General features: G+C 37.2%; 1 protein-coding gene across 18 annotated transcripts in view; it reads right to left on the reverse strand.

Annotated features, from left to right (window-relative positions):
* MYT1L (myelin transcription factor 1 like) overlaps positions 1 to 18,894 on the reverse strand; it is a 331,525-nt gene that overhangs the window by 224,300 nt on the left and 88,331 nt on the right. For all 18 annotated transcript variants that reach the window (XM_072036410.1, XM_072036408.1, XM_072036409.1 and 15 more), the window contains exon 2: positions 13,974 to 14,088. The gene's annotated coding sequence lies outside the window, so the exon portion shown is untranslated. The remainder of the gene's footprint in view (positions 1 to 13,973; positions 14,089 to 18,894) is intronic.

An 18,894-nucleotide genomic window follows, 5' to 3' on the forward strand; every position in this document is an offset into this window, starting at 1 on the left:
TTTGTTCTTGTCTGAAAGAAAATGAAGACCTTTTCTGGTGGACATTCCCTTTTTATACAGATTTCTTGTTTACATGGAGGATAGTTTTTAAGTGGTAGTATTCCTTGAAAAGTAACGGTAAATAATCTGTTTAAAATATCTTAAGAAAATCATGTAGACTACACCTGGTCCTGAAGGGTTTTCCCAGAAAAATTTAACACTGACTTTTTGCTACTCATCAACTACAGTTAAAGCAAGAACAGCTGCTTTGAACTTAGAAAAATGGATTGAATGCTAGGATATTTATAAATACTTATAGAGGTAGAAGGAAATGCCCAGAAATGCAAGTAGAAATTGAACAGATTTCTTGAAATATTTCAGCAAATTATTTACTTAACCCATTTCAAATTTTAGATGGGTTGGACACTTAATTTACATGACAACTTCTGTGAATATACTTAGATGTCCACCTTTACCTGATAACTTCTAAAATATAAAATTTAATTCTAATAGTTTTGAATTTCAGTATTCTATAGAAACTAAAAAAGTCTCTCTAGCAAGAGAAGCTATTGACAAAATAAAAATTAAAATATATATATTCATTTGGGACCACACAGATTTCTAACATTACTTGTATTACACTCCAGATAATTCAGAGACTGAAAAGGGGTAGTATTGAAAGAATGAGTGCTGACTATTAGATTCAGATGTACATGTTAGCCTTAGTAGTCAAAACTTCCAAAAGTAGTCAGTGGATATCTAGTCATTTACATTTATGAAGCTTAGAAAGAGATTCAGCAGTCCAGTCACTTGCTGTCACAATACGATTGACAAAGAAGAGAGCAGAGAAACCTGCATGTAAACACACATATTTTTGCATCTTAACCTAACCTTGAATAAAACACTACAACAAATTTTGAAAGCGAGACATCATTTCTGGGTTTTGTTACTCAGACTTCTGGAAGAAAGATCACAGAATTGAAGGGGTTGGAAGGGACCTCAATACCTCATCAGGTCCAAACCCCCTGCCAGAGCAGGTTCCTTAGAGCAGGCTGCCCAGGTAGGCATCCAGACGGGCCTTAAATATCTCCAGAGAAGGAGACTCCACAACCTCCATGGGCAGCCTGTTCCAGTGCTCCGTCACCCTCACTGTGAAGAAGTTCTTTCACATGTTGGTGCAGAACTTCCTGTGCTCTATCTTGTGACCGTTACTCCTTGTCCTGTCACAACAAACCACTGAAAAGAGGTTGGCCAAATCCCCCTGTCTCCCACACCTCAGGTATTTATACGCATTGATGAGATCCCCTCTCAGTCTTCTTTCTCCAGGCTGAACAGACACAGGTCTCTCAGCCTTTCCTCATAAGGAAGATGCTCCAGGCCCCGTATAATCTTTGTGGCCCTCCACTGGACTCTTTCCAGGAGATCCCTGTCTTTCTTGTACTGGGGAGCCCAGAACTGGACACAGTACTCCAGTTGAGGCCTGACCAGGGCAGAGCAGAGGGGGAGGATCACCTCTCTTGACATGCTGGCCATGGTCCTTTTAACGTACGCCAGGATCCCATTAGCCCTCTTTGCCATGTGGGCACACTGCTGGCTCATGGTCAACCTGTTATCCACCAGGACCCCCAGGTACTTCTCCTCAGAACTCCTCTCCAGCAGGTCGTCCCCCAGCCTGTACTGATACTTCGGGTTGTTCCTTACCAGGTGCAGGACTCTACACTTGTTCTTGTTAAACCAGTTTGTTTTCTTTCTACCCATCTCTCTAGCCTGTCGAGGTCTTGCTGAATGGCAGCACAGCCTTCTGGCATGTCAGCCACTCCTCCCAACTTTATGTCATCAGCATACTTGCTGAGGCTAGACACTATTCTCTCATCAAGGTAATCAATGAAGACATTGAACAAGACTGAACCCAGCACCGACCCCTGGGGAAAATTGCTAGTCACAGGTCTCCAGCTAGACTCTGTGTCACCAATCTCCACCCTCTGAGTTAGTCCAGACACAGAATCATAGAATCACAGAATTGTCTAGGTTGGAAGAGACTTAAAGATCTTCGAGTCCAACCTATGACTAGCAAGTCCTCCACTAAAACGTATCACTAAGTTCAACATCTAAATGTCTCTTAAAGACCTCGGGGGATGGTGACTCCACCACTTCCCTGGGCAGCCCATTACAATGCCTCACAACCTTCTCAGTAAAGAAGTTGTTCCTAATATCCAACCTAAAACACCCCTGGCACAACTCTAGCTCATTCCCCCTCGTCCTGTCACCAGGCACATGGGAGAATAGACCAACCCACACCTCGCTACAGCCTCCTTTAATGTATCTGTAAAGAGCAATAAGGTCACCCCTGAGCCTCCTCTTCTCCAGGCTGAACAAGCCCAGCTCCCTCAGCCGCTCCTTGTAGAACTTGTTCTCCAGACCCCTCACCAGCTTTGTCACCCTTCTCTGGACTCGCTCAAGCACCTCCATGTCCTTCTTGTAGTGAGGGGCTCAAAACTGAACACAGTACTCGAGGTGTGGCCTCACCAGAGCTGAGTACAGGGGGACAATCACTTCCCTAGCCCTGCTGGCCACATTGCTTCTTATGCAAGCCAGGATGCCGTTGGCCTTCTTGGCCACCTGAGCACACTGCTGGCTCATATTCAGCCAACTATCAACCAATACTCCCAGGTCCTTCTCCTCCAGGCAGCTTTCCAACCACTCATCTCCCAGCCTGTAGCTTTGCTTGGGGTTATTGCACCCCAGGTGCAGGACCCGGCACTTGGCCTTGTTGAACTTCATGCAGTTGACCTCAGCCCATTGGTCCAGCCTATCCAGATCCTCCTGCAGAGCCTTCCTACCCTCAAGCAGATTGACACACGCACCTAACTTGGTGTCATCTGCAAACTTACTGAGGGTGCACTCGATCCCCTCATCCAGATCATCAATAAAGATATTAAAGAGGACTGGCCCCACTACTGAGCCCTGGGGGAATGCCACTAGTGACTGGCCTCCAACTGGATTTGACTCCATTCACCACTGGAGAATGGAGTCAAACTCACTGGTCCGCTTCCTGGCTTCTCCAAGAATGGAGAACTCTACCATTTCATGGTCACTCTGCCCAAGACAGTTTTCAACCACCACATCTCCCCCCAGTCATTCTCTGTTTGCAAACAGAGTCAGCCAGCCAGTTTTCAACCCACCTTACTGTCAACTCTATCCCACACTTTCTCAGCTTTGCTATTGGGATGTCATGGGAGACAGTATCGAAAGCCTTGCTAAAGTCAAGGTAGATGACATCCACTGCTTTCCCCTCATCTACCCAGCTGGTGATGCCATCATCAAAGGCAATGAGGTTGGTCAAGCACAACTTCCCCTTGGTGAATCCATGCTGACTCCTCCTCATAACCTAAAGATGATGAGGCAAATAACTAGTAAGAATCAAAGCGATGTAGAAGCAAAACATACATGTTCAAATACATTAAAGACTAAACCAAATTAACCCTTTGCCACCTCTTTTTCATATGGATGAATGATTTTATTTGCGAAAAACACAAACTCCTTTGTACATTTGGTAGTAGGTATGTCTATATCTGCTTAATTAAGTTGCTTCCATTTTAAATATAGTTTCATTTTAGAACATGCTTAAGAACAGTTATGCCTCTTAGAATACTAAAGCAGAGATCATATCTTGCTCTGTGAGTTCATTCCCTGCTTTCATTTGCACGCAATGATATGACCCATCACAATGTAATACATGGCTATATATTTCACAGGATCATAGAATCACAGAATGTTTTGGGTTGGAAGGGACCTTAAAGATAATCTAATACCAACCCCTCCGCCATGGGCAGGGACACCTCCCACTAGACCAGACTGTATTGCTCAAAGCCCCATCCAACCTGATCTTGAACACTTCCCAGAATGGGAAGTTTCTCCCATTCATAGTTTCTCCCAATCCATAGTTTCTCTGGGCAACTTGTTCCAGTGCCTCACTACCCTCACTGTAAAGAATTTTTTCAGAATATCTAATTTAAATCTATTCTTTAAAGCCATTACACTGTATCCTATCACCACACTCCCTGATAAAGAGTCCCTCTCCATCTGTCTTTTAGGCCATCTTTAGGTACTGAAAGGCCACTGTAAGATCCCTCTTGACCCTTCTCTTCTCTGGACTGAATAACTCCAACTCCTTCAGCCTGTCTTCATAGGAGAGGTGCCCCAATCTTCTGATCATCCTCATGGTCTTCTTCTGGACTTGCTCCAACTGGTCCATGTCTTTCTCATGGTGGGTGCTCCAGAGCTGAACACAGTACTCCAGGTGGGGGTCTCATAAAGAGCAAAGTAAAGGGCAAGAATCACCTCTCTTGATCTACTGGCCTTTCTTTCAATGCACTCAGGACATGGTTGGCTTTCTGGGCTGCAGATACACACTGATAGCTCATGTTGAGCTGTCATCAACCAGAACACCAAAGTCCTTCTCCACTGGGCTATTCTCAATCCATTTTCTGCCCAGGCTTGTTTATTTGTGTTTAGGATTGCTTTGGCCCAGGTGCAGGACCTTGAACTTGGCTTTGTTGAATGTCATGAGGTTCATACAGGCCTATGTCTCAAGACTGTCCAGGTCCTTCTGGATGGCATCCTTTTCCCTCCAGTGTATTGACTGCACCACAAAGGTTGGTGTCATTGGCAAACTTGTTGAGGGGGCACTCAGTCATACTGTCCATGTTACCAACAAAGACATTAACGAGTGTTAGTCTCAATACCAACCTCTGAGGGATACTACTTGTCACTGGTCTCCACTTGGATATTAAACCATTGACCGCAACTCTGAGTGTGACCATTCAGCTGATTCCTCATTCATCAAGTGGTCCATCCACCAAATCCATGTGTCTCCAATACGAAGGTAAGGATGTTGTTGATCTTCCCCCATCTGCCAGTGTTATAATCCTGTTATAGGAAGCCACCAAATTTATCAGGCACAATCTGCCCTTAGTGAAGCTATGTCGGTTGCTACCAATCACCTCCTTATTTTCTCTGTGCCTTACCTTAGTTTCTAGGAGGACCTGTTCCTTGTGTTCCTTGCCAGATCTTATCTGACACTGAGGTGAGGCATATATTTAAGCATATATAGAAGGTAAAACCTTAAAGGATTTAATATTTGTATTTATTTATTTATTTATTTTAAAGTGTGCACTGTCTGGCTTACCATGGTTCAGAGGAAGTCTATGTCTTGCTGATGAATAAACAGACTATGTACTAGTTTTTATTTCTTCTTCCTTCTTTTTTATTTATTTATTTATTTATTTTTCCTAATATGTTATATAAAGAATACTGACATTTTCACATAGCCAGCTCAGTAGGTACTTGTCAACATATACCATATACATGTGTCCATAAATTTCAGAAGAATAAGTTGCTGTCTGTCCTGCTTGCATCATATGCTATATGTTTCCACTTAAACTTTAGACTCCTAGGCTTTGTGTTCATAATCAAATTTTAAGATAAAGAGCTTGTTACTATGGAAATACCTTTTTGGCTTAAAATGTTTATCATATGGCCATTTCTTCGATCTATAAGAATCATCATTCCTCTGTCATGTTTACTATCCTTAATTCTTAATAACTTTTATCTGCTTTACAAAATATGCATTCAGAAGCAGAGTCACAAAGGGATACAGTGACAGAAAGATTTCAGAATTAAATACAATATTTAAAATCTGAATGAAATTCCACACCTACTTTTTTAACTCCTTTTCATCCCTGACTTTGTATTTCAGTTTCAGTAATATATTCTATCGTATTATTTTACATACTAAACACACAGTACTGACTATTTCAGTGATTCTGATTTTTTTTTTTTTTGCAGTGCATTTTCCAAGTTCAAGTTCAGTTATCACAGTTTTCTTTGAAGTTAAATGCATTAGCTTAACATAGACTTTGGATCTTATATTGTCTACAGCAAATTGCATCAGGTTGATGAAAACATACATATTTTATTGCTATGAACCTACCTTTACTTTTAATAATAAAATAAATTGATTTTACGTCCCATGCACATCCAAAGAAATTTTTATTGCTATTCACATATTTGAAACCATTGTAAACAAAGGCAGCTAAATGCTACAGCTCTGAAAGACAGGAAAAATAAGGTAGTTAGTCCACATTTGCATGTGACTTGAATAGCTCAATTTAGTTTGGTCAATAAGGAAGACCTAGGAAACTTCAGGCCAATCAGCCTCACTTCCATCCCTGGAAAGGTGATGGAGCAGCTCATTCCTGAGGCCATCTCTAAGCATGGGGAGGAAAAGAAGGTGATCAGAAGCAGTCAAAATGGATTCATCAAGGAGAAGTTGTGTTTAACCTACCTAACATCCTTCTACGATGAGATGACTGGCTGGCTGGATGAAGGGAGAGCAGTGGATGTTGTCTACCTTGACTTGAGCAAGGCTTTTGACATTGTCTCCCATAACATCCTCCTGGGCAAGCTCTGCAAGTGTGAAATCCATGAGAGGATGTTGGGGTGGATTGAGAACTGGCTGGATGGCAGAGCTCAGAGCACTGTGTTCAAGGATGCGAGTCTAGTTGGAGGCCAGCAGCTAGTGGTGTCCCCCAGGGGTCAGTACTGGGCCAGTGCTATTCAATTTATTTATCCATGACCTAGATGAAGGGACAGAGTGCACCCTTGTCAAGTTTGCAGGCAATACAGAGCTTGGAGGAGTGGCTGACACACCAGAGCCCTGTGTGGCCATTCAGAGAAACCTGGACAGGCTGGAGAGCTGGGCAGAGAGGTTCAACAAGGACAAGTGCAGGATCCTGCAGCTGGGGAGGAAGAACATTAAAGGAGGCTGTAGAGAGGTGGGGGTTGGCCTGTTCTCCCATGTGCCTGGTGACAGGACGAGGGGGAATGGGCTAAAGTTATGCCAGGGGAGTTTTAGGTTAGATGTTAGGAAGAATTTCTTTACTGAAAGGGTTGTGAGGCATTGGAACAGGCTGCCCAGGGGGGTGGTGGAGTCACCATCCCTGGAAGTCTTCAAAAGACGTTTAGATGTAGAGCTTAGGGATATGGTTTAGTGGGGACTGTTAGTGTTAGGTTAGAGGTTGGACTCGATGATCTTGAGGTCTCTTCCAACCTAGAAATTCTGTGATTCTGTGATTCTGTGAACCCTAGGTACAGGCTGGGGGTTGACCTGCTGGAGAGAAGCTCTGTGGAGAGGGACCTGGGGGTCATGGTGGACAACAAGTTAACCGTGAGCCAGCACTGTGCCTTTGTGCCCAAAAAGGCCAATGGGATAGCCTGCATCAAGAGGAGTGTGGACAGCAGGTCAAGGGAGATGATCCTTCCCCTCTACTCAGCACTGGTGAGGCCACACCTGGAATGCTGTGTGCAATTCTGGTCTCCCCAGTACAATAGCGATGTAGAATTTCTAGAGAGAAAGCATAGAGCCATGAAGATGATTAAGGATTAGAAGGATTGGAGCATCCGTCCTATAAAGAAAAGACTAAGCGAGCTGGACCTGTTTAGCCTAGAGAAGAGGAGATTGAGAGGAGATCTTATCAACCTCTATAAATACCTGAGCGGGCCAAACTCTTCTTAGTGGTGGCCAGTGACAGGAAAAGGTGTAATGGGTATAAATTGAACCACAGATTTCATCATCATATGAGGAAGAACTTCTTTACAGTTTGGGTGACAGAGCATTGGAACAGGCTGCCTAGAGAGGTTGCAGAGTCTCCTTCTTTGGAGACATTCAAAACCCACCTGAATGCATTCCAGAGTAACATGCTCTAAGTAACCCCGCTTGAGCAGAGGGGTTGGACGAGATGATCTCTGGAGGTCCCTTCAAACCTCAGCCATTCTGTGATTTCATGTTTTAATCTGTGGAATCCCCTGTAGTTTTGGTCCCAGTTACTTTTGAAAAATAGGCCATCTTTTTAAGTGGTAAAATATGGATTTGGGCCAAAAAGCATCATAACCTGAACACAGTAAATTTGTTGCAGAGCTTCTGCATCAGAACACTTCTTTTCCAGCTTCAAACTTCTTAAATTTCTTGCTTAATCTCAGATAGTTTTACAGACTATATTTCTGAAGCCTGTTTTTTTTTTTTTTTTTTTTTTTTTTTTTTTTTTTTTTTTTCTTGTTTGTTTTTTAAACTGAAGTACAGTTGAGATTATTTTTGGCATGTTTACACTGCGTCATGAAACAGCATGTTTTGGCACCTGCTAGCCTCTCCAGCAATCTGCATACTCCAGGCTGTCATCCTTGTGCTACTCTTGGGTGTGCATCTGACAAAAGTCTTGCAGGTTTGCTGGGATTTGGAGTTTTGCAAACAATGGAAGAGTGGAATGTGAAAAACTTCATTAGGCTTCAAGTGTTTTAGACAGATTACAGATCATTACTTGTTGATTTTGTCTTTTAAATATATAATAAATGTTGTTGCTCATTCTTGTATGTTCCATTGTATTGTTTATAGTTGGTACTTAAAGCAAACAACAACAGCAATGAACAACAGAGAACCTTTCTGCAAAAATCATTTTTTATCACTTGAAAATCTTCATCATAGGAACTTTCAGCAATATTGCACTAACCAGTTTGTCTAGTGGGGAGTTTAATGAAACTCTGGCACTAACAGTAATGATTATGATGTGGATATAATTTAAATTAGTTTACTAGCCTAAATTTATTGCATATGTTCAGTTCTCCATCTATGTGCAGAGATTTCAGGTTGAGAAAAAAGTATTTGTTTCCCATTCTGAAATGATTTACAAAGACCATTCAAAGCAATGATAAGATCCTGTACATGGAAATTATTAACAGACAGTTTAAAAAAATAATGATACCCCTGTGGAAATAGCGGAATAACTGATGATTATATATTATATATAAATTATAAAATAATAAATAAACTAAATAAATACAATTATCAAATTATATAGATGTACATAAATTACCTATTTATACAATAGAATCTACTCTGTTTTCACATCATAAAGTATTAAATGGGAGAAGATAGGTATGTATTTCTTTTTCTTTTTTTAGTTTACCATCAAGTGACTGTAGGTCATGCACCCTGGTACTATGTAACCAGGAGTTACATGAAGAAGGAAAAGGTTCTTCCTGAAACATAGGATACTCTCTGACTTTGAGCTCTGACTCGGTACCTATAGACATAGAATTCATTTCACTTCATTTTAGATATTTCTAATACAGGCATCAGCATCTAAGTTAATCCCTAGGTTTCCTTTATTCTCACTAATAAGGAATATACTATTCTAGAGTGTGATTAATTTGACATATTTAGATGTCTACCTTATAAAGAGATGAATCATGCCCTAAAAGTGTCTATTTCTCTTTACTGACTATAAAGGCAGCCTAACCAAAGCCAGTTTAGATACAAAAGACATCTACATTAGGACAGACAAATTTTACCGTAGAAGCCATGCACAGGAGTACAACAAGAGTGAATGTTATTTTCAGCAGTATTTAAATTCTGTAGGATTTTGAAACAGAAACCCATCCACAAGGTCAAGGGGGACAATACTACCAAGACCTGCTGAGATCTGCCTTGCTCTGTCCAAAACCACAATCAAGCAGCTCCCTCATGAAATGTGCAAGGTGACTGTGAAATGGAAGTCCTACTCACTTTGCAGTTTCTCAAAAGTGTGGAAGAAAAAAGGAAACTTTTAGTGCTCTGTATTCTTTCTTTAAATTTTGTTTGTAATAACATTAATGAGATCATACTACAGTCAGAAAATGTAAAAATGTATTTGTATTTGTATACAGAAAAGACTACTTAGTTCCTAAGAATCTGCATATGTCTTGTCCTCCTGCCACACTTTAAAAATAAATAAATACATAAAAATTAAAACAGTTTCTTATTATAGCTTTGATTGAGTAGAATATGTGTATCTTCAATTGACACTAACTACTTATTTGATATTATTCTTTATATTTTTTTATCAAGCATTTTCCTTTCCATGGCATTCTTCAGTACACTGAAGATTAATATATTACTGTAGAAATGTGCTTCTGTACCTCTTTTTTCTCAATGTGTGAACTTTTTTACATGTAGTTTTTTGTTTGTTTGTTTGTTTGTTTTTATTAAGAACTTTATTTCTACAGTATAAAATGTATAGTTCTGACCTAAATCAACCCTGATCTAAGTTCTACTTGACCAATTAAGTCTTTCTCTTAATTCCAGTTGGCCTTCAAATTAGTCTTCTGTGTCTTTCTTGGCTTCAGAATAATTCAGTTGCGTATAGCAGCTAAGCAATACTTAATCATTTACCTGAAGTGGAAAAAAGCAAATCATGCATATGTGCTAATTTTCTTTTGTCCACCAGAATTTGCAACCCAATATCCATAAAGACAAAAGAATCATTTATGATCACATAAAAAAGAAATCTAAAAAATGGAAATTGGTTGAAATAAACCTATGTGACAACACTTCTATATAAAATGCTAGGGGAAAAAAAAAAAAAAGTAGAAAAAGGAAGGTTCACTCTCAAAAAGAGAGAATGATCTAGCAAAATAATTTTTTACCTCTTCTAATCTAATTACTCCAACACTTCCTAGGTATTTACTACAAAAAATATTATCTCTATCATCATTAGATTTATCTTACAAAACATTTTTACTAATATTTTGTTTCCACTTGGTATGCAGAGATTTACACCTATAACTCCTAGTGTAGTGATGAAAGACTGTGCCCTTGGTAATGGGTTTAATTTGATTTCTTATCCCACATATTTGCAGGATGATTTAAGGATTAAGTATTCTGGCAGGCTGAGCTTGATATTCTTAAAAACATAGGATTTATTTTTTTTTTCCCTACTTCTTATTGGTGGTATGGCCCTGTCTTGACATTTTTAGCTTTAACATAAATGTTCTCTTTGGCCTGCTAACATCAGCAGAAGCCTGTGATCAATCACAGTTGGCTGGCCCATGCAATATAAAAAACCATGCCTGTTCACAAGAGCAGAGATGCTGCCTAGAAACCATAATTTAAAGAGCCTAGTGCCTCATTTTTAAAACCACTAAAGTCTGGAGAGAGAGAGGGGGAGAGAGAAAGAATGCAATTCTACATGATGATTTCTACTACTTATGTTTACTGTGGTAAATTATAAACTGTAAATTTAGCAACATGTGACATTTTGATTGAGGAATTTTTCTTTTTTAGAAGGTCATATTAGGTAGGCTTATACTGCCAAGAACTAATATGAACTTATCATCATGACAGTATATCTGTAATACTATGTCAGAACTAAAATAAAGCATTATTTTGCTACATCCTTGCAAGTCTATCAATACCCTTATGTAAGAACAGTATGATAGAGAAGCATAGACAGTTGATTAAGGAAGCTAAGATTTATGAAAGTTACCATTGGAGTAATTAAGATACTGAAAAGACACCTGATTGCTCAAAAGCAGAGAAAATCCCTGGTCTTGCTGAATTTTGCTCAGTACTTAGGTTGTAGAAGTTTGTAACATAGACAAAGTCTGATCTTGTCTTCCCCAACTTCAAGCTAATTCTCTAATTAATGGACCAGACTTTTTCTCACTCCCTGAGGCACTGTAGAACAAGCAGGAAGAATATAAAGCTGGCTAAGAAGAAAGTTGCATACTACAAATTCCTACACTGCCTAATTAGGGTTGCTTTACTATCATTTTTCACTGTGATGGTAAGGTAAAATGAACAAAGCAGTGGGGATAAGGTGGCTTAAGATTCTTATCTATGATAGCTTCTTCTATAGATCTGTATCACATAAGGAACCATCCCTGAAAATATCAAATAACTATATTTAAAAATACTTTAGATGTTGTACTTTTCATTAGAGCCATAATATACTACAAGATAGGGCTTAATACAAGACTCAGATGTTTTTTCTATCTGTCATCTTTTGAAGTAAGCAATCATCAGAAATACTATTCACACACAGAAGGGAGCTTACATGGGGTTTTCAGGGTTAGCACCTAAGTTTTAAACTGATATATTCATTTCAGGTATGTACAACTGTGTGCCTGTCAGCATAACATATAAAGGTAATAATTAACAAAACCTGAGCATCTGATATTCCTCTGCATATCAGAGGAATGCAAGAAGAGGCTGACCCCCTGCTCCCTACAACTTTCTTTCAGGTAGCTGTAGACAGCAATAAGATCTCTCCTGAGCCTATTTCAAATTACTGTTGCTTAATCCACTGTGATGTGCTGTGCCTCAGTAATTCATCACAGTAGATTGGGGAAAATAAATCAGAAGTTTTCTCTTATATTTAATCTAAGTTTATTCTTATAATAACTTAATTAATATGCAATTGAATAACTGATTTATCTTGTTTTAGAGTGAAATATAACACCTCTCCACATATTTCCTTAGTTAGTATATCTGTAAGCTTTTTTCTGTCTTTATAACCGCCTAGTAACAGAAAATACAAAAAATTCTGCACATTATTATTATTAATTATTATTATTATTAAAGTAAAACATAAAACTGAACACAATATTGCATAGAGTATTGTCTGAAAGCTTGGTAATACACAGCACAGCAGGGAGAGCTACTTTTTTTGATTGCTTTAAGACATAACTTTCATTAACAAAAATGTCCTATAAACATAAATTTTAATAGGTATCAGAATAAAGGTTAGGAAACCTAGAATCTAGACATTATTCTATTTTCATTTCCTGTAAAGCTTTGGTATATCACTTAAATTTTTTTTGCCTCAGTTTCCTACCTTAGAATGAGGATCATTAAGTCTATGTATCTAGACAAAAACTTCCATGTTTGTAGAGAGAAAAAAAATTAAATCCTCTAGAGAGGATAACATTAATAAGGATACCATGTGCTTTTTTTTTCCTGAGTAACATCAAATTCAGACGTTCTTATTTGTTGCTTTTTAGAATGTAGTATAGAATTCCTAAGTCTAACTACATTTATAACTGCTGTCCATCATCATCAAAAGAACTAACTCAACAGACCAATATATGTGTCTTTATCTTACAGTTTATTCAGCTTTCAGATAAACTTTTCACTAATACTTTGATGAGTGGGACCTATGCCTATTTGTGGAGTTTATTTCCAAAATAAAATATGCATTTTGGTGTTCTCTTTGAAAAACAGATAAACATGCAGGAAAATAACTCGCACAGCTGTGCCCTACTACATTAGTTCATAAAACTGAAACAAACAAACAAACAAAAAAAAACAACAGCTCTCCAACAGATGCCCTTCATGAACTCTAATACTAGCCTTCTGGATTTCTGAGCAATGTATGTTTTTTCCAAATAATTCAGTAAAGGAAATAGGATGTAAAAAAATCTCCATGATGAACACTAAGTATGTTTTGTATATTCCACATACGTGGAGTGCAAATGTATCCTGCATTTTGCACAAGTTTGCAAGTAATGACTGAAAATATATATATTCTTCAAATATAAGTGTTGTAACACTACCATTCTCTTAATTCTGTTCATTCACTTTTTGTACACTTATACACCCAGTGCATATACTTGTATGTTTTTCATGCCAGTGCATGATAGCTACAGCAAGTGCCTGTAGGTAGGATGTCACTAAGGGAAGCCATACTGTATGTATAAATACAAGTATACAAAAAAGTATATAGCAATTTTGCCAGCCTCTCCATCCTGCTCAGTGGAAGATACAGTTTAGTGAAATAAAACCTCCTATTTCTTTAGGGTTAACTACTTTTCTGATTTCACAGTAAAAAGAATTTCATCACATCCAGGTCCGTAAGGATTCAGGCACTCATTCCTGCTCTGTGCAACTTCAGCAGCAAGAATAATATATGCATCATCTAATTTAACTGCAAATGACTCTTTTTGCATGAATTCTGTGTTTTAAGATAATGCACAACAGAACTCTTAGCTGCATCCCAGAAGTCATGCAGCACCAGGCAGATAAGATCACAGTGGTTACCAAGAGTAGCAAATGGGAAAAGCACTACAGGAAATGAACTCTTGTCAATAATCACAAGAGAGTGTTATATTTAGGTCAATTGTACCTGAAATCGTTTGGTGGGGTAATTGCTCTTTGGTCCAGACTCTGCTCTCTGAGCCTGTCAGAGTGCTTGTAGGTCCACTGGATTGGAGTCACCAATTTTCTTCCAGATTCATTTTCTAAAAGGAAAAAAAATAGCTTTACTACAGGGTAGCAAGCTTTCAAAGAACAGAGAAAAACACTTGTTTTATTCTAGCTTTTAAAATAGGCTGTCAATAAATGTATTTAATAATAATAATAATAATAATAATAATAATAATAATAATAATAATAATAATAATAAACAATCTAATATCAAAATTAAATCCTCAGTTTTCTGGAACAAAAATTTATTCAATGACTCAGAGTTTTTATTTGGCCCTTCAGAGACTTTCCACATCAGTTAAGTATCTAAGGTGATTTAGAGCAATCTTTTGTTTTTGCTGATCACTTAATAGTCAATGCAAGATTAGAACATTGTTCTTAAATCCTATGATGTATCCCAGTGCAGCATTATTCTGGCTTTAAATTGTGTTGAGCCCTTGTCTGATAATACATCCTGTGGTTTCATAATTTAAGAAGTTTTGTGTATGTGTTTAGACAAATCTGATAAATTCAGTTTTAGGAATCGAATATAATGAGCCATATACTGACCCTTCACAGCAGTTAGTTGGATTCATACAGGTGTCAGAAAACAACACCTAACCTCTATCTTCTAATTTCTAAGAAATAATATAATATTCTGCTTTGATAGCACAAAGTCTCCAACAGTACTATTCTTTCTTCACATTAAAGTGTCATTATTAATAGAAAGAATTTTAAGGTAAGGAAAAGCCTCCTCTAGAAACTATTAAGCATGTGTTTACCTTTTGCAAAGACAGATACAAGATTATATTTGCAGTCATTACTCAGTGCTTGTGATTAGTGTGTACTATAATTAAAGAAAATGTCATGGTATAACTATACTGCAGAAAAATAAAAATGTACTATTTATTTCAAAAATTTACAAAGGGAATAGCATACACTGCTGAAAGCTGCAGTAGGTGCACCAGTTATTTTAGCTATTGTTTCTTGTGTAGAACTTCAAATTCAAAGACACTCATTAAATTGAGTAGATGGCAATAACAGACGAAGTGTTAATGGGGCAGCAGTGGAGTGTGTCGGGAAAATGAAGAGACCCTGAGGGGCTCACCATGATGTTTATGCTCAGCTAAATTCAGCAGCATTACCATAAATCCTCTAAAAGATCCTGTATACTCAATTTCTTACATGTTACTTTTCAGGCAAGAAAATATTCTACAAGATTGAAAAACGGGATCATTAATATGATTAAAAACTATTTTCTATTAAACAAACCATTTGCATGTAAATACACTAAGTATCCTTTTATTACTTTTTTTTTTTTTTTTTTTTTTTTTTGTATTTTTAGAAAAACAGGGGCTTTTCATCTTCAAAATAACTTATGAAACTATGTGAAAATTTCTGTAACTTTGCATAGAAAACGAGTCTTTTTCACAAATGAATCAACATTTATTTAATAAATATTTATTTCATAATTTAAGAATCATGTCTCAATATCAATTTCTCACATACATAGATCAACTAGCTAAAACAGAGTTATGCATAAAACCCATAACTTCTCGTAAGAATCTAAAATTCTTGATTTTTAGCATTTTGTTATTCTTCTAAGGTGACGTTCTGAGGCCATTATTTAACCGTAGGAAAGCATTTTATTCTCTGTAATTATATGAGTAAACTATTAATTCCAGTAATTTACTGCTTAAAACAAAACAAAACAAAAAAATAAAAATTAAGTTTTATATACAGTTGTGCATGCATCATCATGATTGTCTTAATGTTACTTAGAATGAATGTGATCTTAGAATGAACTTTTCCAAAGTAAGGATAGACTGATTTACACTTAGGTAGAAAATGACTGTAATTCACTGTGTAACTTCAAGTTTTAAGTCAACTGCAGGTAAGAAATAATTATCTACTGAATCATAGTGCCAAAAAAAAGTTTATTAAGTAGTTCAGATGATCTACCCTTCTATTTTTGCTTAAGCAGTATGTTGTTATTTACCGATACAGGTTAAGTAGTTCTGGAGAACGTGGCACCCGGGTTTCAGCACCAAGGCCAGAGGCTGTGAGCAGCACTGAGGGAGGGCAGCTCCGCACTGTGCATTACTCACCACCACCGGCAGCTCTAGAAGCACGCACACGGCAAAACTGACTTTCACAGAAAAATTTGCTATACAAGAATGTACGCACACCTCACAAGTAAAACCTTTCAGTTTTCAAAATAATAAGATTTATTTCATGAGGTGATGTAAACAAAATGCATGTGGTCTTTAAATTCTAATTTACTGCTGAATTTTAAATATGCTTAAAAATTAAAATGCTGTCTTTTTCTTCTTTTCCCCCAATGACAAAGAAGTGTCTGATTCTACTTCTGACAACATCACTCTTTTGACTATTGGAAACAATGGGCATTAAAGATGAAAATGAATGAGTTTTTATGTATGTGAAGATAAAGATAAGGGCCTCCACAACACAGGCCTCCACAGTGCACTCTTGACCTTCCATTTTAAATCTGAAAATCTGAAATCCAGCAGCTCTCTTTCGTTTATGGGGAAGCACTGTTTTCCATATACGAATTACCTCACTGTGTGGGCAATATGTATTCAGAAACCTGCCTTACTATCAGCTTAACAAATGCAAGCATAGCCATAGGCAACTTATTTGTCCTTGAGAATAATGGAAAAATAAAGTCCCTAAAGTTTTATATTAAAACTCTGCTAATGATAAAAAAATGTTTATTTTCAGGAACACCCTTCCCCCCCCCCCAAAAAAAAAAAAAAAAAAAATATATATATATATATATATAAAATCAATTACCCTTGCAGAAACAGAAACATGGGATACTTGTAAGAAGCTAATGTAGAGATTTTCCTTACTGCCTGCCACCTAAGAAAAGAATATTTATAAAGCAAATTCAATAACAGGGCCTCTAAGATGCCTCAAGTGATGCACTTAATACAAGAATGGAAAAAAACATCTGTAACAGATATCTTATCCTCATAACCTCATATATATTTAGTAGCAGCCAAGAAAATTCCACAAAAAAGCTAAATTCTGAATGATACGGAGAACAGTTTCCACAAAGGTCATAAAGTGTTCTCAATTACTCGTATACTTGAATGTTCAGAAGAAAAAACTAAAACTGTAAAACAAAACCACAAGGAAACACCCAGATCCACCCTACCCTCACGTAAATGCCTTCTGCCTTTAATAGGTTGTATACTTCCTCTCAGTCGAACTGAATATTTTAACAGCAGTAATCAGTTACTTTGTTTCTTGCAATGATTTAATTTATTTTACAGGTTTTACAGGAAAAGGTGCAACTTTTTGTAACTATTTCCAATAGTTGGATAATTTAAAAAAGTGATTTAAAACATTGATTTAATATTAATATTTATGACACACTTGTGATTATGGACAGATTTTAGCAGATGACAGTTTACATAAATTTACAGACATCAAAACCATGCCTCTGATTACTCTGAATAATGAATGAATAAAAATACAGTGGGCCTAGTCCTGCTTCTGCTGATGTTAGGCAGACTTCTATCATGCTTTTCAATGGATACAATATCATAAACACAAACTCTGGAAACAAACATTAAATCAAAGGTTAAAATGTCAAATAAAAAGATAATAAATTAAGTTTAAAAATAATTCGAAGAGCAACTAAACTTTTTGTTTTTGTTTTTGTTTTAATCAGAATATGAAATTTGAATCCAGCTATGAAAAAACAGAACTTAATATAATGCGAATTTTTTTTTTCCCTACGATTAAATAAGGCATTACATTTTTTCCATTAACAACACTTTTAAAACTATAAACAAGTGTAAACATTTATGTAAATCTATCAATAGACAGTCTTACTGCCATTCCTGCTTTAAGATAAATGTCCCAGACTTGACAAACATTATTTTACATAAATTTTAAAAGAGATGATTTATAAGGGGTCTGAAATATAAAAATAACAGAGACAATGACCTTCCTCAGGGGAAGAAAATATCTGAAGTTGCCACTTAGTGCTCTTGGAAAATTTCAGAATATCAGCATTGAAAAGAGACAGTCATGTTTTCTGATGTCAAGTGTATCTTAGGTAGGACTAATGGCTCAAAGTGTCAGTTGTTGCCAAGCAAGGATTTAAAACTCATGAGTAAAATGCACAACTGGCACTGAGGAGTTTAAGGGAAGGTTGCATCTATCTCTCAAACAATGGATAAACAGTTGACTGTGAGGCACAATGGAGATAATGGGTAACAGCACACTAATAGCAGAGTGAAAAACCTCAGGTCTTTCCTAATTTTAAGAGGCAATGAGGATGGTGAACACAGAAGGAAAGTCTTAATAGCATTACTCATGGCTCTTCCAAAATGAGCAACCTGTCCAATGTCAGGACTATAAGGAATCTGAAAATTTCCTTAAGTCAGAGGATAGCACCCCGACAGGCCTGGGTGACTCAAAATGCTGTCCTCTATCTTAAACCTTTACAACAAAGCAATTTATGTTGGAAGAAAGGCTGTTATATTAAGAGCAGTTGATTTGGAAGCATTTCAAAAGGCAACAAATACTTTATGTTCAGATTCATCTCCTCTATACTCTGTTCCCAGGAGAGCCAGAAAATCAGGCAGGTAATCAAAGTAACTTGTCAATGATTAAACTAAGTGTAGGGCAGAAAAATTATGTGACTTTCTGGATCATTCCTGCTGTTCTCTGAGCAAATTAGAGGTAACAAAAGTGTCTTAAAAATACTAATAGCCAGACAAAAAAAAAAGAAAAAAGTAAAACAAACACAAAACAATAACTCATAAATTATAGACTGTAGATGATGAACTACAGACAGCAAGAGTTACAGAAAATATGGTTTTACA

Source organism: Anas platyrhynchos, chromosome 3 (assembly GCF_047663525.1).
Source record: "Anas platyrhynchos isolate ZD024472 breed Pekin duck chromosome 3, IASCAAS_PekinDuck_T2T, whole genome shotgun sequence".
NCBI lineage: Eukaryota > Metazoa > Chordata > Aves > Anseriformes > Anatidae > Anas > Anas platyrhynchos.